Source organism: Mastigoproctus giganteus, chromosome 6 (assembly GCF_048544385.1).
Source record: "Mastigoproctus giganteus isolate SK-2022 chromosome 6, ASM4854438v1, whole genome shotgun sequence".
Lineage (NCBI taxonomy): Eukaryota > Metazoa > Arthropoda > Arachnida > Uropygi > Thelyphonidae > Mastigoproctus > Mastigoproctus giganteus.
The window spans coordinates 159634796-159651913 of NC_143580.1; the positions used below are offsets into that span (position 1 = coordinate 159634796).

Below are 17118 nucleotides of genomic sequence, written 5' to 3' on the forward strand. Positions count from 1 at the left end.
CTTTATTTCAACATTTGTAATATGTATACAGAGTAACTTTAAATTTTCAGTTATGTGGTGTACAAAAAAAATATCAAAATTAATGGACATTTGACAATAATGTACAGTCCTCCCCATTAATCTGAAAAATTGAGGGTTTACTTTATAACATTTTTTCATTGTTTATGTCACTAGAATACACCCTCTAGTTTACTATACGTATTTTGGGGATACCTGTATATTAGTGACAACAGCCCCTTCTGACTGATTTTTTTTTTTTTTTAATGATTAACAGTAGTATTAGGTGAAACTTGATTATAGCATATATGAAATGCAACTAGATATTTCTGCTTGGCAAAATTAAAATTTTGTACTCCCTTCATTCCACCCCTTCCCATAAATGAATATAAATTGGCAGCAAATAAATAATGAAATATACTAAATGTATATCATACACGTTAAATTTTTGGTTTCAAAGTTAAAGTAATAGTGAATAAATATACATATATTATTTTTAAACCCTATGTTTTATCACCACTGGTTTTGATGCATCTGGAATGAGTGTCCTGCCTGCCCCACCCTGGTTCTGGGTGGGGGCAAGCAATGCCCTGCGTAAGCAGGATACTATTTGTAACTAACAAAAAAAAAACACGTTACTTAAGTTAATTAGTTTACTATACTAGTTATTACATGATGATTATTATGGATGTAATTGAAAGTTACTTTGTCATTCCGAAGAACTTTAATTATTACCAGATGGTTTAGGTCCGATGTACCAAGTGGTTAGTACAAAATGCATGCAGAAGCGTGTACACTTTGAGTGGACTGTAGTTCAAGTCTGCATGACTTCTAAATACTGTTAATGATCGTATTCATTGTCAAAATAATTAATATAAACTCCTCTGAACTAGTGGTTGTGTCGGAGTATAAACAAGAACTTTTTAACGTTAGGTTACATTTCACACAAATTACAGAACCGTGTACACTTTGAATGGACTGTAGTTCAAGTCTGCATGACTTCTAAATACTGTTAATGATCGTATTCATTGTCAAAATAATTAATATAAACTCCTCTGAACTAGTGATTGTGTCGGAGTATGAACAAGAACTTTTTAATGTTAGGTTACATTTCACACAAATTGCAGAAAGTTTTGCCAAATATTAAACTGTCAAATATTACTTTGAGTGGGCTGTAATTCAAGTCTGCATGACTTCTAAATACTGTTAATGATTGTATTCATTGTCAAAATAATTAATATAAACTCCTCTGAACTAGTGGTTGTGTCAGAGTATAAACAAGAACATTTCATTTTTACATTTCACACAAATTGCAGTTTTCTGGTGTAAAAGGTTTCAAGATATTTTTATGGAGTTACCACTCTCCTTTGTGAGTGCAAACAAAACAGAACATCTGAGTTTAGCTTATTGCTAAAATTTTGCATGCAATTACAAATTGCAAATTGATAGAAAAATGTTCATGCAGAAAAGGACAGTTCTGATGATTGTGGATTAGTGCTGCAAATTCTGCTGGGGTCAGTAAACTGTCATATATTACATTGCTCTTTCTGTGTCTAAACACTACATTTCATGCAGCCACTGGACTAAGATATCATTTACAACTTGAAGCAAGGCTACAGAACCAGCTTCATATATTTGATCTGCCACCTGGAAGGTAAAACAGTGTTGCACCAGAATATGTTAATGTCCTTTGAAATAATGTTGTATTTTTGCTTGGAGTGGCATTTCTCCTAATGGCATAATCAACTGTTCTGCCAAATTGCCAAAAGTAGTTTTAGCAAGAAGGATGTAGACCCTGTTTCAGAAAATGAATCTATCAGGTGAATGAATGGGAGGGATTTAGGGGAATGCATGTCCCTTGAGGAAGAATTTGAAGACCGTATTCGTGTGGATGGCTTTGTTGCCACCACAACTACACCAGATCTACTAAATGCTGATAATATTATTATTAGTTGTGGCATATGATGCAAGAAAGCAAGCTTATAAATCATCAGCCAAAAAAAAACCTCCCATATCACCTCTGTCCCTTCCAATAATTTGTCTAGTTCTTCTTTGAATTTATTCAAACTGTCTTCATAAATAAACAGATTTTTAATAATTTTACTGCAGCTGTATAAGGTGCAAAGTTTCCATTAAATCAGTGGTTTCCAAACTATATGAAATCTATCCATGGATCCCCAGTTCCCAGGGGATCTGTGGATATATTTCTGTATTGGCTACTTTGAATTTTACTTATTTTTTTTAATTAAAGGAATGTTTTGTTAAAAATAATTGCAAAACTTTTTTTATTGGTGATATCTTTATTTTAATGATTGTTAGAATATTTGGTTAAGAAATTCATTTTACCCACAAAGCGAGCAGCAATTAGTTTAATTAGGATCAAATCATGTAATGCATTGTTACGTATGCTATCTGATTACAAAGTATGTTGCATGCGGATGCAGAAAGAAAAATATGCACGTTAAATTACCAAACTTGCATTATTGCACTTGCTGCAGATTTTAGTAATCTCTAGCTGTGACTCCACCACCACGGATCACTAGTTCAGTTTAGTCGTAGTTCATATAGCATTAACATAATTACAAGGGAAATGAAGTAGTTATTTTTATTAGTTACAGTACTGTTAGTGAAGTAAGCAGTAACATTAATGTTAATTTGTTTTTTTATTTATTGTGGATCATTGACTAAAAAGAGGTAGTTTAAGTAAACAATCAAGTACTACTACAGTAAGTATAAACGTAATCAAGTTGTAAGTGAATCTGTTTTTTCGTCGCCATCCAGTATTGGCAGTTCTAGAACTGCAAAAACAGAAGTAGAATGATTTGCCACTAGGGTTTACGTATACTTGTGATGAACTTGCCCCTGATACCTTATGCATTTTGTGCAACAAAGTTTTATCAAGCAGTTCTATGTTACTTGCCAAACTTCATAGACATCGTGATACCAGTCACTCTTAATATAAGGTCAAAGATATTAGCTTTTTAAAGCATAAGCTTGAGGCATTAATAAACTATCAGAGCCTTATAGGGAAAATTTCAAAAACTGATAATGAAAATGTTACCAATGCTTCCTACAGAATAAGTTACTGAATTGCACTTGCAGAAAAAGCCCATGTAATTGTGGAAACCCTAATTAAACCATGCGCAGTGTAAATAGCAACTTTTGTTCTTGGTGAACGGTTGAAAAAGAAACTTGAAACTGTTCAGTTATCTACTAATACTGTTAAATGTTGCATTCAAGATCTGTCAGGAGATATAGAAAAACAATTGATGTCGCGCTTAAATTCAGCTTTGCTTTTTCATTGCAACTTGATTGAAGCAACAGACGTATCAGGGGTAGAAGTGTTACTTATATTTGTACATTATTTGTTCCTATATAATATCGGTGTAAATACACCATAGTTAACCCATTGATTTGAGCTACGATCATAGCGTAGAAGGCATCGTTATAATTGTATCTCATAATGTGGTTGCCTTCACAACAAGATAGCTACTATTGAATTACTTCAAATAAATAACGCTTCTCTAGTAGAGAAGACTACTGTTATTTATTTTCAGCGTACCACCACCCAGACGATCGTTTCGAAGCTTTTTGGCTTCGTCATCAGTGGGCGGGTAGGTAATACAACAAGCCATCTCAGTAGATAACTGAGATGGCTTGTTGTATTACCTACATAAATAACAGTAGTCTTCTCTACTAGAGAAGCGTTATTTATTTGAAGTAATTCAATAGTAGCTATCTTGTTGTGAAGGCAACCACATTATGAGATACAATTATAACGATGCCTTCTACGCTACGATCGTAGCTCAAATCAATGGGTTAACTATGGTGTATTTACACCGATATTATATAGTTAATTTTCAAAACCCATAAGGATTATGCCTAGTGCATTTAATTTTCCAAATACTTTACCACCACACCCTTCTGGCATCTCTCATAATGTGGATATAACTTCACAACTGAGATGGCTTGTTGTATTACTTACCCGCCCACTGATGACGAAGCCAAAAAGCTTCGAAACGATCGTCTGGGTGGTGGTACGCTGAAAATAAATAACAGTAGTCTTCTCTACTAGAGAAGACTACTGTTATTTATTTGAAGTAATTCAATTTGAAGTAATTGAATTACTTCAAATTGAAATTACTTCAAATTGAATTACTTGAAATTCGTTATTTATTTGAGCTATCTTGTTGTGAAGGCAACCACATTATGAGATACAATTATAACGATGCCTTCTACGCTACGATCGTAGTTCAAATCAATGGGTTAACTATGGTGTATTTACACCGATATTATATAGTTAATTTTCAAAACCCATAAGGATTATGCCTAGTGCATTTAATTTTCCAAATTATTTGTTCCAGAACAAAATAGAGGAAGATTTACTACTCTGTAAAATCTCTTGAAAGTTGCATGACTGGAGAAAAAATGTTTATTATCATAAATAGTTACAGGATAGAACATGAAATCAGTTGGGAAAAGTGTGTTGATGTGAGTGTGTGTGTGCACTGATGAGCACAATGACAGATAAAAAAAAAATGGCGGGGATGGTGGCATATATCAAAGAGTTGGCACCATCTTGTTCATGTAGTCACTGTGTTCCATTGACAAGCGTTTGTTGCCAAAACAATGATAGAGACCTAAAAACTGTGTTGGATGATGCTGTGAAGGTAGTAAACCAGATTAAATCTAGGCCATTTAATAGCAGTGTTTAAGTTACTTTGCGAAGAAATGGGCAATGGATACGCAGCACTGCTGCTTAATTAGAAATAAGGTGGCTTTCTCAGGGAAAGTTCTTGTTAGGGTTTTAGAACTTTGCTTGGAAATTTATTTTTTTTATTGATCACCCATTTATCTTTCTCACTGTTTGGTAAATACATCTTGGCAAGGAAAAAGTGTCGGTGTTCACGAGGACAGAATTGTCTGTTTTTAACGTAAACTTGAATTGTGGAAGAGGTGTGTAGAAAAAAGGCAGTATGAAATCTTTCCAGCTCTGAATGACTTTTTGATAGAGACAGAATCTAGCCTGGAAGAAACTATTGGCTAAGGTAAAGAAAGCCAACACAAGAACCACGGGAAACTTTTACCAGACAAACTCATTTCCTGCTACCGCAGTTTCTCCTTGCATTCTCGGTAAACAGATGGTGCATGTAGTAGTAGTAGAGGTCAATAATGATGTATTGATTAGTTTTTTCTCATTATTAAAACCAGATTATTGGAGTACATGAGTGGGCTGAAATCTACTTACGACTGCTTATAACATACACCATCTGTAGAAGTTGTTTTCTTATTTTAAAACACTGGAAAGGGGGATAAACACCCTAAGACCAAGGCAGTCTGGAGGGTGTACCTGTAAGTAAATTTCAGCCGCGAAGGCATTACACTCACGAACTCCAATAATCTGCTTTTAATAATGAGAAAAAAACTAACCAATACATCGTTATTGACTTCTGCTGCCACTACCAATAACACGTACCATCTGTTTACCGAGAATGCAGAGAGAAACTGCGGTAATGGGAAACATGTGTCCGGTAAAAGTTTCCCAAAGTTTACAGTGGTTCTCATGTTGGCTTTCTTTACCTTCGCTAAACTGTTTATAGTAGCATCATCCAACATTTAAATGGTTTGCAACAGGCATTTCAGAAATACTTCCTATCTTCTATTGATGATGCCACCATAGTCCGAAATCCATTTTGTGTTTCAGAGAAACCGGATGACATGTCTGTGCAAAATTATGAATGTTTGATAGATATTACATCTGATACTAGCTTGAAACAGAAATTCAGTGAGCTTCCTTTGGTTGAATTCTGGTGCAGTCTTCAAGATTATCCACAAGTGTCTAAATATGCAGTGCTGAAACTTCTGTTTCTCAACACTTATCTGTTCAAAGCTGGATTTTCAATATGTGGCAAAAAAATCTAAATATCGTTACAGACTGGATGTTGCACCTGTCATGAGAATTCAGTTGTCTGCAATCACTCCCAACTTTAAACGACTTTGTGAGATGAGAAAAAACACTTCACACTAGTAGCCAGTGAGGTACGATTGAATGTATACTCAAATAGTGATAGTTTATTATTCAGTCATTTGGTGTCAGTCTGAAAAAGGTAGATTGTAAACGTGGGTTCTGAGATATAAATTTTTAATATTGGATACGTTCTGTGGTTATTTTTCGAAGCCAAAAGGGGTCTGCAAGCATAAAAGTTTGGGAAACATGGCATTAAGTTAATCACTGAAATTTGAATTAGGATTGACTGGGGGTTAACCAGTTGTGTAAGCTCATGCTAGAAAAGTGTTATTTTTACTTTTATTTAAATTTTACAGTAGTTACCATTTTATGCAGACTCCTAAGCCATTATGATTTCTTTCTAAGCAGAACTATACTTGTGTATTTGTATATTTCAGTAATTTAAGTGTTTTCAGTTAATAAAATAAAATTTTGGCCTAAATGCAATAAAGTTCTGCTGCTATAGCTTGCAATAAAGAAATTATTTTGAAGTTTTATTGTAAAAAATTTAAAATTTGTTGTTAGGGCTGTCATACATGGATCTTGTGGTTATCCCAGTTGTAAATTTTGGGAGTAAACATTTTATATCTGGAACACGTCCTCTTGTTATACCATTATATCTGTGGAAAAAGGTGCACCCATTTTATGAACTTTTGCCTTACAAACTGCTTTTCATGAATGCATGGTGTTATAAATTGGGCAGTTATTGTATAAAACTTTTTTGGCCATACATATTCCTGTGGTTAGCATGCATGACTGGAAGTATGGTTCCAGCCTATACCCTACCATGAAAACTGCATGACCTATTGTGACCCGAAGTGCCAGAAAATTTCTGACTCCCCTTAATTCAGTGCAATATTCCTCTGGTTCCGGTTGTATTAATCTTTGACATGGCACATTTTAAAAGTGGTGTACAGAAGTGCCAATCAGGCTTTTGGGATAAACAACAATAAATTATTGAAAATGAGAAATCTTAAAGAATTATTCTTAATTCTGACATTTAAATTGGATAATAATATGAAAAATTATCTTTAGATATACTTTGTGGAATTATAATATTTTCACATTTTTTTTAGAAATTCACACAAATTTTTCTGTGCTGCTTAATACTGCATGTGCTACACACCTAGTCAAAGGTTAAGGATAAAATGAAATTTATTTTATATTATGGAGGCAGTTAGTTATGAGTTGCTTAGTTTTTGCATTATACTCTGTAAATAAAAAGTATTGTTCCATAGGAAGAGGTATATCGCTATTTATTTTAAAAATAAGCCATTACTCAGGAGGGCAATAGCCTCGATTTGTAAACCAAGTTTGCTTGGAAGTGCATCAGTTGCAGAGACACTTCATTCATTATGTATTGTTAATATAGTACTATGCGCTTAAAATAAAAAACACTATCCCATTGTATTGTGTATTTGCAAAAACTGTATTGCTCTATGGCAATATAGTGTTTTTTTTTATTTGAAATAGGTGAAGGCAACTTGTTGAGTGCCTGTGGAATAGGAGATTCATATCTGCCAACTTCTAATAGTTGGCTGTTAGTCTTTCAGTTTTCTGACATTTTGTTTTCTTCTCATTTTTGGCGAAGTTTGTATTTTTTTCAAATATGCAGATCTTATTTTCCAGTTATGTACATACTGAATTTTCTTCCATATTAACCTGGAGTTAGTGTTTCTGTTTACGGTAGATAAAAACCGAATCCAAGAATTCTTCTTTGCTCCCCATTTTTTTTTTTTTATGTAAACCCCAAACATGAGAGGTATTAGAACCTGTAGTACTTAGTACTGTGCTTGGGTTGGAGGTTGAGAACACGAAAGAAGATATTTGTTGACGTTGGACTTGAACATCTGTAGACTGTAATTTTCAGGAAATACGTATGAAGGAAGGTTGTTCCAGAAAACGGCAGTTGAATGAATAAACGAGGAAGATGAAAAGTTGGTTCTGTGAGTTTGAAATTGGACAGTAAATGGGTGTTGGCTAGTGGCGGCACGTGTTCGGACTGTTTTGAAAGAGAGCAGGAATTATAGAAGCCAATTCAGAAGAACAGTGCCCATGGAAGTATCCGTAGAAAAGGCATGCAGCAGAAACAATATATCTATGAGACAGCGAGTGGAGAGACTCTGTTAGAGATGAATCATTAATTAACCTAACTGCCCTCTTCTGAATGGAATCAAGAAGCCTGAGAGAGGTTTTGGGGGCACTATCCCAGATGTGGGAACAATATTCCATGGCAGGGTGGATTTGCGATTTATACAGAGTGAGCACCTGTTTGGAAGAAAAGTAATGCTGAGAGCGAAAGAGAAAACAAAGTTTTTTAGATGCAGAGGAAACAATATTTGTAATGTGCTTGTGCCAAGAGGGATTAGAAGTCAGGGTAATCCCCAAAAGAGATATATCATTTTACCTAGAAATCGGAGTGTCACTAAAGATAAGCATAGGAGCAGAAGAATCCTTTTTGTGAGATATAAGACAAGACTGAGTTTTAGAAGGGTTGAAATCAACTAAGTTTCTTTGCCCCACTGGAGAATTACCTGAAGATCGGTAGCAGATTTTCAAGAAGTTGAAGCTGATTGAACAGGGCAAGGTTTCTCAAAATGGAAAGTGGAATGCAATGTGCTATCATTGGCAAAACTATGGATAGGATTTCCAGTCAATGGAAGAAGGTCTTTAATATACAAGAGGAAAAGAGTGGGAGAGAGAACTGAACCTTGGGGGACACTGACATTAGTGGAGAAGTTAGAAGACAGAGCGCCATCTACCATCAACCTCAGTGAGCGATCAGAGAGAAAACTGGATAACCAATTACTAAAAACAGTTGGCAAACCATAAGATGGAAGCTTGTTTAGAAGACCTTTATGCCAAACGATCGAAAGCCTTTGGAATGTCAAGAGCAACTACTTGTGTTTCACCGAATCTTTCCATTGAATTAGTCCATAAGTGGGTAACATAAGCAGAACATCACCAGTGGATTGACACTGACGGATTCCATACTATCGATTGTTGATCAGATGGAAGGTTTCTAGGTAGTTTAAGATTTGGCGGTTAATTGATTTCTCCATTACTTTAGAAAGAGTAGAAGTAATTGGATGGGAGTGATTTGTCACCCTTTTTAGGAACTGGCTGGATATGAACAAATTTCCAAGCAGAAGGAAAAACGTCTTTGGAATAAGAAAGTGAAAAAAGGCGGCAAAGAATAGGAGTAGGTTCAGGAGCACAGGTTTTGAGAACAAGTGGAGAAATACCATCGGGACCTGGAACTTTCTTAGCATCAAGATTTGTCAAAATCCTTCTGACATCCTTTTGATGGAAGACCACAGGAGGCATTGAATGGAGCATGTTGGGAATGGGGGAAGGTGTTTTACCAAGATCATTAATATATGGGCGCCTCCGCAGCCAGATGGGCAGGAGCAGCAGTGCGTAGCATACGCTTCTTGATTAGACTGGGGTTCGAGCCTGTGACCACCAAATACGGAGGATGCGGAAAGGTCAGGGAATGACCACCGCATATCCCCGGAGCAATATGGCCTTAGTTGCTAATTCTCCTGAAAAAAAAACCAAACAAACATTAATATATGAGTTGGAAGGAAAATGGGATGCTAGCAGGTCAGCTTTATCCTTGGCTGAAGTGACAACAGAACCATCTGGTTTGGACAGAGGTGGGAGCAGAGATGGGCAAAAGTTGCGGCTAATAGTTTTGGCAAGGGACCAGAATGCTCGGCTGCCATTAGGACAAGAAGCAAGTTTTCTACACTTAGCCTGTTCAAACTCTAGTTTAGACTGATTAATAACTGCTTTACAATTGTGAGTTTTGGTGTAGGCAGAAAATGAAACTGAAGAATTAGAAACAAGCCAATTACGATATGCAACATTCTTCTCTTGAACAGCCTTAGCACATTTATTGGAAAACCAAGGTTTAGATAAAGGACGAAATTTTAAAGTGGAGTGTGGGATAAAGGATTCCATTCCTGCAAGAATAATTTCACTGACACGATCTGAACAAACGTTGACATCAGAAATTTTGAAACAGTAATCCGACCAGGAAAAAGAAGAAAAAAAATCTCACAGGTCATCCTATTTTGCATTCTTGTAATGCCAAACAACACGAGGTTGGGAATAGCCATGAGATAGAGGCTCCATTGGAGAAGAGACAATCACCAAGTTGTGATCTGAAGTGTCTAAAGGACTTCTCACTTCGACCGTGTACTTAGAAGGGTTGTTTGTGAGAAAAAAGATCAAGCGTGTTGGCTGTATGATTAGAATTGTTCGGTATTCTTGTAGGTAAATGAACAATCTGTGCAAGGTCATTAGTAATTGCAAAAGCCTCAGCATCTCGACCAGCTGGATCGGTGTGACTAGAAAACGGAAGCCAGCTGGAGTTGTGAACATTAAAATCACCAAGGAAAATTACCTTACTGTTAGGAAAGTTGGACTGGAGAAAGTCAAGTTGCAAAGAGAGGAAGTCAGAAAGCTCCAAGTGATTAGTGGAGTTGGGAGAACGGTAGAGACAATAGAGGAATTTTACACAATGAGGTAGAGAGATTTTAAGCCAGAGAAGATCAAAGAGAGTAGATTCCAAATTGCCAAGTCTCTTACAGGGAATATCAGAACGGACATATGCACAAGTACCACCTTGTGCTTTGAGGCAAAAGGAATCATACAGCGAATAATTTGGGCGTCTGAGGTGAGCAGTAGTTGAATCAACCGATAACTGAGATTTTGTCAGAAAAAGTACATGGGGTTTGGCAGACTGCAAGTGGAAATGGACATTGTTAAGATTAGAATTGAGACAACGTATATTTGTGAAAATGAATTAGGAAGTGCTTGGGAGGTTTAGATCTTTTCACAGATAAGCTTGCTTTATTAGTTTGACAATTCATGGTGTATTCAGTAGTAATAAAAAGTGGTTGGGACATGCTGTATGAAGTAATGAAATTTTTGGATATGGTGTACACATGGTAAGAATATACCCAGATCCTTGACATAACATGGCCTCGACAATGCTCCCCGCGCACGCACGCATGCACACACACACACACACACTACTCGGACTCCCTCTAGTCACTATCTGGCAGAGTAGAGGTAGCAAGATTATACACTAGCTGATCTGTAAGCCTCCTAGAGAGTTACCAATAGGTTCGGTCTGGTGTACTAACTAGCGGCCGGCCTGCGAACATCGTTTTAGAGCTGTACCCTTGAAATGTAAGAAATATTGGATCTCGCCACGATGTTCATCATAACCTCAAAAGTCATCAATCATACTGCATGATGGAAGGGATAGAGAAGGGATGATTGGAACTTAGCTCTAGAGACTAAACATGGGTTCCACCACTTCAAGCCTCCAATAAGCAAAGTTGTGGTATTGCACCGGTTGATGAGAGTCATCTACCACCTAGTACTGCCTGGTAACATAGAGGGGCGGCATTCCTCCATGTGGTGTGGCCGCCACACCTCGATCCCTGCTTACATTGGTTCACACCTGGGTCGTCACCCAACATGTACTCGTGCATGGAGGTTATACCCAGGATTACTAACAGTCCCACCATCGTGAAGGTGCAAGCAGAGGATTTGGTTGTCACAGACCATCCGGACTTTGCTGAAATTGGGTCCACTTGACTTGAGTGTCACCCGAATATCAGTTCCAATCAGAAGTTTATGCCTTTGAATGAGATGTGCTTTTGCCCTTATCTTCTTGTAGTTAATAAGATTAGCTGTGTTTGGGGATCTACGAAATAAATTCCATGATTTATTTTTTAACTTCTTTGTTTTTGTGCAGTCTTCATTCCACCAATAATTATGGTGCCATTGCAGTCAGGGGATTTGTTAATGGAATTGAATATTTAGCTGCAGATATAAATTTTTCATCTAGGGTGGCAGCTGACTGAAATTTGACCCAATTGAATTGAGTGAATTTCCATTTCCTGCAGAGCTGGGCTAATGGTGGTTGAGTAGTGAGCAGATCACAAACAATTAGAAAATGGTCACTATCCATGGCATCAACGGACGATTCTATGATTGGAAACAGAATCGGGGAGCACATCGATAGATCGATTGCAGAAGTTTATGCAGTTGGTAACTGTATGTGAGTGGGTGCATCAGTATTAAGAAAGGTTTTGCTTATCCAGAAAGGTTTCAATTAGTCAGCCATGTCTATCTAATTTAGTAGATCCCCATAAAATCCCCCAAGAGAGACAGGGGAAGGTATTAGCAGGTTATCAAGATCTTGGTAAGAGAAGGTATGACTTGATGGGAGTTAGGTTGATACTAGTCTTAACACAATCTGGGTTATCAAACGTATGGAACTACTTTGATTTTGAAAAACAATTTGTTTGGTCAGGATCTTTGATAATTTGATGACAATATGTTTGGTTTGGATCGTAATACTTCAGATGGGTGGCATTTGAATTATTATGATCTTGTTGTGATAGATAGAATAGTTCTTTATAGTGGTAGACATTTTCTACCTGTACAGTTTCCTGTACCAACTGGAGAGTAGCTGTTCATTAAGTCATGAATATTGTTAATGTTGCTACGAAATCCTCTACAATTCCATTTTAGAATATAAGGCATTCCTAGTGTTTAGTAAAAGAAGCTATATCTGACTGTTTTTTTAATGTGACTGGCTTATGGTTTTCAGCTTCAGTTTTGTCTTTTTTTGAGAATGGCGACCGGTGTCCATATCTTCTTCCACATATATTTCTAAGATAGGGTCTTCCTGTCTGGAGAAGTCAATTGTATCCATAGATGTTTCTTGAATATATATTTTTTAAATTTGTACTTTGATTATTTGATGTAGAAGCAATCACTGGGGGGGGGGAGGAGATGTTGCTGGAACTGTAAGAACAGTATTGCTTGCCTGGTTCACCTGCTTAGGGATATTGGACCTTGCTGAGAGAGAACAGTCAGAGCCCAGTTTGAGATTGACGTGTTAAGGGGCTGTAATATCAGTTTGGGTGGCCACTGATTGATATTTTTGCACAATACTGGCATATGCACATTTAGTCATACTGGGAGCAATTAATTTCCTTGCTTCTTGAAAACTTACTTTATTTTCAGTCTTATATTTCACAATTTTCTTTTCAGTTTTATAATTGGGGCAGGTCATTTCATTTGCTGAGCAATCACTTTCAGTATGATCAGAGGACCCACAGTTGGGACAAACTGGGTTTCCTCTGCATGCCATTTGAGAGTGACTGTACCTTTGGCACTTATCTCAGTGGATAAGGAATGTAGGGCAGAATGAAAGTAGACAGCCTACTTTTATTGATGAGGGTAGATTTGAGGTGTTAAAGGTGAGTTTATTCTCTTTTTTTTTTTAATCATAATTCTTTTCACTGCAATAACATTTTGATCTTGGGAAGCTCTTGCGTTATCTCCTCCTCGGTGACATTCAATAGATCCGAGCTGGATATAACACCCTTAAATGTATTTAGGGTTGCATGGGGAGAAACTTTTACTGGAATTCCAGCAAAGTTTGTAAGTTTTAGCAGTTTCTCTGATTGTCCATGGTTTATTGTTTCTATTAGTATATCCCCTGATTGCAGTCTCTTGACTGTCTTTGGAGATCCTGCAAGACTTTTTCAGGTGTTTCTGGATAACAATTGGACACAGCTTACTGAGAGGCTGATCTGCAAGAGAGTGCATTATGAGAAATGCAGGAAAATCTGTTGCTGAGGAATTGGCTTTAAACCTCTTGGGTTGCAACGTGTCATGTTCAATATTTATATCTGGCTGAGAGCTTGTTGGCTTTAGAGGCGGAAACACATTGATCCATATTTGCTCCTTTTGGCCCTTGACAGATTAACAGTTTTGCCAAGGTTTCCAGCCCTGCCACGGGGAGGCAGGAGCAGTGCCTGGTGTGACCAAGCGAAAAGTAGTATGTGTTAGTAATAAAAATATGAGAAATAAAGAAAGGTGGGTTTCCTTTCTTGCTTTGTACAAGTACTTTTGTAACAAGAGATGTTATTAAATAAATAATTTTCTTAAGGAAAGAACTATAAATTTCTTTTAGAAAATTGCACTTTAAGCACAGAGAAATCACTCAGTCACAATTACTTGGCACCCGGGGCCGAGTATAGTAGCACATAGTCAGTATATTACTCTGGGGTTACTGCTACCCATATGCAGTAATTTGCATTTGTCAATGTTGAACTTCAATTGCATTTCTCATCCGATCTGCTTAACTTTTCTAGATCTTGTTGCAGTAGCATACTGTCATTAGTGTCCTTAACCCTGCCAACCTTAATATCATCTACAAACTTAGACATTAAGCTTGTTGTGCCTTCATCAAAATCATTGATTAATATAGAAAACAACAATGGGCCCAACACCGAATACTGGGGAATTCCACTAATAACATTAGTTCACGAAGAGTAGTGTCCATTGATTACCACACTCGGTCTTTTCCCATTTAATCATCCCTTTATCCATAACAGCAGTTTGTCCTTAATGCCATACTACTTCAATTTGTGCAGCAGTCCTTTATGTGCTGCAGTATCAAAAGCTTTCCTGAAATCCAAGTATATGATATCAAAATTATTTTTTGCATCCAGTTCTTTTGTGACTGTATCATAGTACCCAATCATATTTGTCAGACAAGATTTCTCGTTTACAAAGCCATACTGTGTCTGAAGTATAACTACAGTTTTGCCTAGGTGATCCTATATTACTTCTTTAACCAGTGACTGTGTTAGGTTCTCTGGAACAGAAATTAAACTAATAGGTCTGTAATTACTCTTGTCACTGTTTGATCCCCCTTTGAATTTGGGATACATTAACACATCTCCAGTTCATGGAGACCTCCCCTGAATCCAAGGATGCTCTCATAATTATGGCTAAGGGTTTGCTTTCTCCATTTTTACTTCCCTTGCCCTCTTGATAAAATATAATTCAATAGATCCCATCCACCCCAGATGGCTTTTTTATGTTTAACTTCAATTTTACTTTCACTTCCCTCTAAGCTATTACAATTGCTATTACAAATATCATTTACTTCCATGTTAAGAGATTTGATAAAATTCTGGCCTCCACTTTCCTAAAGAGTTCCTTATTTGTGAATATTGATGCAAAATACTCATTCAGTTTGTCAGCAACCTGAGCAGAATTACCAACAATATCAAGTAGACCAATTTGATTTATCCCCCTTCCTTTTGGAGTTTATGCAAGTAAAGACTTTGATCTTTTTTTTTTGCATCCTTTGCTGGAGATTTTCCATAATCTGCCTTCATTTGCATAACCTCCTTTGTAACTTGATTACAGACAAGATTATATTCTCATGATAATTTATATGCATCCAATGTAATTTTCTTCTCTGCAACGAGTCTGATTAGTTGATATGAAATTCATTTAGGCCTAAATCTTTAACAGTATTTCTTAGTTGGTATGAAAAGCCTAGTATCTTACATGACTAATTCCTTGAATGCTTCCCATTTAGAAATGGCTTATGGAAAGATTGTCAGTTGGGCCCACTGTATAGAGTTAAAAACTGTCTGAAACCATCGTAGTCACCTTTACAAAAGCAAAAACCCTTCTCTTTACCTTTGATGGTAGTTACATATTTAAGGAAATGCCACATCAATACACTGATCACTGCCACCTAGTGGTTTCTTTATTTGCAAATTCTTAATGCATGAATAATCGCTGCTGATAATCAATGGTATTATTCCCCCTGGTTGCCTAATATGCTACTGTAGAAAATAGTCATCCAATAAATCCACAAACGTCTTGCTGTTGTGCGAGTGACCAACCCACAAATTCCAGTCAATATGTGGGAAGTTAAAATCCCCCATTATAAGACATTCTGATTTATTGGCCTCTTTCTCTATATAGTTATTTGTTGTACTCATGGGAGCATTGATCTATAACACACTCCTACTATCATTTTTGCCTTCCCAGTGCTTATGTTATGTCACACAAAACTGACTCAACATTGCACTGGATATCCCTATGAACTGGAAGTACTGGCTCAGTTTTTTCCTTAACTAAGAGCATAACATCTCTTCCCCCCCCCTCATATCCTGTCTCTCCTTTTTGTACAAATTGTACTATCCATATTCAAATTCTGCATCCCTGGTAACTGAGTGACTCCAAGTCTGATATTCCTACAAGTCTACATTTCATGACTTGTCGATTACTTCAAATTCATGAAATTTATTTACTATGCTCCTATATGCAAGTATTTGTGCATTTGTTATTACTTTTAGTTACCCTATCACAGCCCACATTTTTACATGTTTCATGATGATCCCATCAGTCGTTGAAATCTGCAGCACCTTGCTTTCCAGGCTGCTGCTTGTTTCAATAGAAGCAGTGCAAGAATAACTTTCATCCCTGTTAGCTGTGTATCCTCCAAGATAGCAGTTTTCTGACACTGCCTGTATAGCATCATTAAATATTCTTGTACCCTTTCTCTTTAAGTGTATCCTATCCCTGTAGAAGCAGTCTCTTCTGTTAACAAGCATAGAAGTAAGCAATCCGTTAGCCATAATTATGAGAGCTTCCTTGGACTCGGGGGAGGTACCCACAGACTGGAGATGTGCAAATGTAACCCCAATTCACAAAGGAGGATCAAAGGCTGATACAAGTAATTATAGACCTGTGAGTTTAACTTCTGTTCCAGGAAAATTAATGGAAGCACTGCAGGATTATCTTGACAAGAATTCAGTTATAGCTCAGACACAGCATGGTTTTGTTAAGGGAAGTTCTTGCCTGACCAATTTGATTGGATACTATGATGTAGTCACAAAAGAATTGGATGCAGGGAATAACTTTGATATTATATATTTGGATCTTAGAAAGGCTTTTGATACTGTTGCACATGGAAGACTGCTGCACAAATTGGAGCAGTGTGGCATTGGTGGCAAATTGTTGCTATGGATAAAGGGATGGTTGAGTGGCAGAAGACAGAGAATGGTAATAAATGGACACTGCTCATCGTGGACTAATGTTATTAGTGGAGTCCCTCAGGGTTCAGTGTTGGGTCCATTGTTGTTTTCTGTATTTATAAATAATATTGATGATGGTATATCAAGCTTAATGTCCAAGTTTGCAGATGATACAAAGGTTGGCAGGGTTGTTAAGGATGCTACTGATGCTATGCTGCTGCAACAGGATCT

At 36.9% G+C, this 17118-nt stretch overlaps 1 protein-coding gene across 1 annotated transcript in view; it reads left to right on the plus strand.

Moving 5' to 3' along the window:
* Adss (adenylosuccinate synthetase) overlaps window positions 1-17118 on the plus strand; it is a 236410-nt gene that overhangs the window by 19607 nt on the left and 199685 nt on the right. The gene's annotated exons all lie outside the window — the stretch shown is intronic.